The sequence below is a fragment of the Kryptolebias marmoratus genome, linkage group LG24 (assembly GCF_001649575.2).
Source record: "Kryptolebias marmoratus isolate JLee-2015 linkage group LG24, ASM164957v2, whole genome shotgun sequence".
NCBI lineage: Eukaryota > Metazoa > Chordata > Actinopteri > Cyprinodontiformes > Rivulidae > Kryptolebias > Kryptolebias marmoratus.
This window is the reverse complement of record NC_051453.1, coordinates 20,688,402-20,692,975: the sequence shown is the minus strand read 5'-3', so window position 1 is coordinate 20,692,975 and position 4,574 is coordinate 20,688,402. Positions and strand designations below refer to the sequence as shown.

The 4,574-nt window shown below is 38.0% G+C and overlaps 1 long non-coding RNA gene across 1 annotated transcript; it reads left to right on the top strand.

The window, feature by feature from the left end:
• The first annotated feature begins 219 nt into the window (after nucleotides 1-219).
• Nucleotides 220-4,176, top strand: LOC119616769. The gene is made up of 2 exons (XR_005232789.1): nucleotides 220-3,483; nucleotides 3,783-4,176. It is a non-coding gene; the product is annotated as an uncharacterized LOC119616769 (long non-coding RNA).
• The last annotated feature ends 398 nt before the right edge of the window (nucleotides 4,177-4,574 follow it).

Here is a 4,574-nt window from a genome sequence, read left to right as displayed (position 1 = left end):
CTATCTATCTATCTATCTATCTATCTATCTATCTATCTATCTATCTATCTATCTATCTATCTATCTATCTATCTATCTATCTATCTATCTATCTACATATATTGTCATTTGAGATGACAGTATTCTAAGATGTAATAAAATAACATGTATGAGTTAAAAGGTTTCATTTTTAATTTGTCATTTTTTAAATATTTTAATAGTTATTTCAGCAGAAATATCATGAAATTCATGCCTGAAACTACAGCTAGCTGCTGCTGTTTTTTATTTTTTTATTATTTTTTTATTTTGCAGATACCCATAGCTGCGTTTGAGCTAGCTATCAGCTCATTAGACATATTGGACTTATTCTGTTTCTCCAAACTGCTGCTGTTCAAAGAGCTATCGACATCAGGTAAGATATGAACTGAACTGAAGATAAAACTTCCACTGAACCTTATTTTAAAATGTCCAAAATATTTATTTAAGCTGTAAAACTCAGAATGCCAACATGCTAAACTAGGATTGTAAATGCAATCGTTTTACCTGCACTCCTTCATGTTGTCAAGAAAACACTAAAATATGCTCAGAAGTGATAGGGAACATCATAATGTACATTTTGTAAATGAAGCACTAAACAGAAAAATGTGTGAGTGCTTACTTAAAAATTTAAATGTGCTACCAATACATAATACCGTACGGTACTAACAGTGTATGTATGTAGTTTTATTTATGTCACTTTTTGCCCCTTCTATGCCTGTGCTTTTGAAAATTGATTTTACTTACCGGTAACTAATTTACCTAAAATGCTTTAATCCTCTTTATTTCCCTCACTTCATTGTGATGTAGCATTGCTTTTTTTTGTTTTTTTGTGATATTGGTTTACGTTAAGAAAATTTGATATGCTTTGACATTAGATTTGTCTTTTTCTTTCTTTCTGTGGCTTCATATGAGCAGCAACCAATCTGTAGGGAACCATGACAGCCAGTACCAGCTAACAACAGCTCCGTGTGACAGGTGCCTCAGTCTGCTTCGTAATCACAGTATGAGGGCTCGTGCTGTGGGAAGCAGACAACAACAGTTTTTGTAATGATGGAATATTTGCAGTGTGCACAACCTGGTAAAAAACACTGTAAGCCTGAGGGTGCGCTGGATTGGGGTTAATGACTTTAACATGGTTTCCATGTTCTTCTCTGTTGAGGTCCATCCTCTCACACCGCAAAGAGGGCAAAAAGGTCAGCAGGGAAATTAGTCTCAGTCCTATTCTTCATTAGCCCTGCTAATTACAGGGCATACCTGCAGGGATGGAAGCTCATTCCAGGGAGGAGGCTCGTGCTCTTCCTGCCTCCTTTCAATTCAGTTCACTTCAGTTTACTTATATAGCACCAGTTCACAACAAACATCATCTCAGAGCACTATACAAACCAAAAAAACAATACCAAATCATAAATCTAATACAGATCCAGCTTCATATCCAATTAGAGTCAATTAATTTTTATTATAATACAATACATTTACATACAGTACATTAAAAAGTTATCTATCTAAGAATGTCGGCAGACTGCATCAAATTTTCACTTTGTCTTAACCTCCCATTCTGAGCGGCATGTTGGTGATAGTGGAAAGGGTCAATTTTTTTTTTTTTAGCAGGAAGAAACCTCCAGTAGAACCAGGCTTGAGATGGATGGCCATCTGCCTCACCAGCTGCGGTTTGAGAGAACAGAAAAGAGATCAGTTCTATAGTGAACCAACGCTAGCTAAAGGATTATTCAAAAAGGAAAATCTTCAGTCTAGCTTTAAAAGTAGACAGGGTTTGAGCCTCAAGGACAAGAGAGGAACCTGGTAAGTGAAAGATCTGCTACTCATTCTGTTTTTAGAAACTCTAGGAACCGCGAGTAAATCTACAGTTCTCAACAGTATGCCACCGTGAACCCTGCCTTTTGACAACCTCTAAAGTGCTTTAATAAAATGAAGCATCTATTCTCCTTTCAGTGCCTCTCCAGTCAGTTTAAACATACAGTATGTCAAGTCAATACATATCGACACTCATTGGTCTTCAGTCCCTGACATGAAGCCCTGGAAACTTGTACACGGACAAGCTCTATTTTCTCCTTTGAGAGCGCTTTCTTACAGGTCGTTTGCACCACTATTGATGGAGGGGTGCCCTGTGACATTGCCTTTGGCCCCTATCGCCTGTTGTTGTTATGTGGAAGACGGCTCTTGCAGTGCTGGCGGTGCTCTAAAGAGCTGTGCTGCCTGCTGGGTGAGGTGTCAGAGTGATGATTGCTTTCTGACCTTGGATGGCTCTCCATAACATCCATAATGAAACTGCACTTCCTCTACAGCTGCCTCTAAATGGTAAAAGGTGCCTCGCTGTATGTCTTTGCCTTTGATTTTACAAGGTTGCTGGCATTTAATCCTTAACACATTTTCTCTTATGATGACCATTCGGTTCTGGGGCATGCCTTCAGTCATTCATCTGTGCCCTGTCTGGAGATCTTTGATTAGACTCTGAGAACAAGTAGGAGAAACCTTTAAAATCATCAGATCTTTTATAACTGTGAGCAAGTCCCCCAACATAAAAAACCTGGCCTTGTTCTTTTAAAGAATTTCTTCTCTATAAGAAAAAACAAAACAAATAAAATGTCACTTGGTGCCAGTGATATCATATCACTGTTGGTATTTGAAAGAAAAAAATGGCTATTGTTATTTAAGTACAATGCAAACATTTTCAGTAAATAAAATTCCATGTCTGCATTGGTGTTCAGGCTACTGTATGCACACAGATTTTATTTTTGCAAGCAATATTACAGAGCAAAACAAAAATCATAAAATGTTGTTTGTAATTACCACAGTCCAGCAGAGAGTCATTTAAATATTTCACAGCTATTACACTCCTATAAAGTGGATTATTTGCATGATGTACTTATTCATGTATTGGGTGAAGTTTTTGCAGAGTATCAGTGGATCAGTTTAAACCCTTCAGGTTAGAAATACATGACAATAAATGACCTTAAGTAAAAGCATTTGACACAAAACAATTTGGCCACAACTGTTGCTTTAGAAGCCCAAATTTGCAACTTATCAAGTTTTACTTTATGACGAAGAGCATGGGCGCCTGATTAGTGGACCAACAGCACCCACATTCTTTAAGGTGGGGGTGCAATCCTATAAATACCATTTGAAGTCAACCTGATTCAAAATGGGAACCGCTTGTAGTTTGTGAACCAACGAATTGAGTTCTACTTAAATTTTGGGTTTTCTTTTGTTACCAGAAACCGCCAGCAGGTGGCTCGTGAGTTTACACTGTGGTTTAGACAGCAGAGAAAAGTAAGAGGAGAAGAAAAAAAACGTAGCTGCCTTTCAGCACGTTGTGCAGAGCTATTGCACGTTGAGAAGGAAATGTTTTATGATAAACTCTGCTGAATTCCGGTAACGGTTTACAGATGAGAAGATAAATGACCTGATTCTAGCAGTTAAAACCATTTCGGCTGTGATTATTCTCTGGTGAGTGTTGTGATGTATTTTTGAAACCTGAAATGAAGCTAATGCTAAATGGCGTCACAGGCATTACTGCTCGTAATATGTTCCAAGAAGAAAAAAAAAAAAAAACAATTGGAGAAAGGTGTAACATTGGAGTATAAGAATGATTTTCACTGTATTGCATTTTTGTTATGTGCAAACTTTTAATGGTTTACATACAGTGTGATATGTTTCAGCAAGCTTGCCATTAGTTAACTGTAATTTTTTTATGATAAATGGGATTTATTACTCCTGCATACTTTTGGACTTCTATATATTTGCAGGTTTTTGTTTTTTTTTTGAACCACATTCAACTTGGAACCTTGTCCAGCTGCACATCACCGCAGGCCCGGATTGGATGCGCTGAGCTCCAGGTTTTAACCCAAGACCTGGGACTGCTGGAACCGCTGCCTACTTTGCACTGGATAAGATAAGATTTTTTTTTGGATCCAAAGAAACACATGGCAATTTGAACTTGACAAAAACCTTGACTGACTAACTTGGATTTCAAATACTGAACTAAGGAAGAGAACTGAACAATAAGAAATCTGGACTAAAAAAGAACACACCCCCTAACGTGATAAAGGTGAACCCTTTTGTTTAAAGGGAAAAGAAAAGCAGAGTACACAAATAATTTGTTTAACATTGTATTAAAGAATCTGTTCTTTTTGTTCTTAACCACATGGTTGTTTGTGCTCATTATCCTCCTTTTTTTTTTGAACTTAGTAAGAAGAATAATTGTAACTAGAAAGTTCCTGGAGAAACTTTGACGGGGCCTGCCACGGTGTGCGTCCGTGCTGAACCAAGATGGCTCCAAGAGCTGATCAGTTGCAGACAGGAATCATAAAGGGCTGATCCTAAAGATGCGAGGAGTCCACCTCTGAAGTTTGATCTGTCTACTGTAAACGGTTGCAGAGTTGGAGCTCATGGACTGTTGTGACCTTGACCTTTGACCTTGTGACCTTGAACTACTTGGCATGGATCCCTGACCCATGAGGGTTCTAGCTGTGATGTTTGACCTTCCTACGTTACATGATTGCAGAGTTAGAGCACGCACAATTTTGCTCTGAAATTTT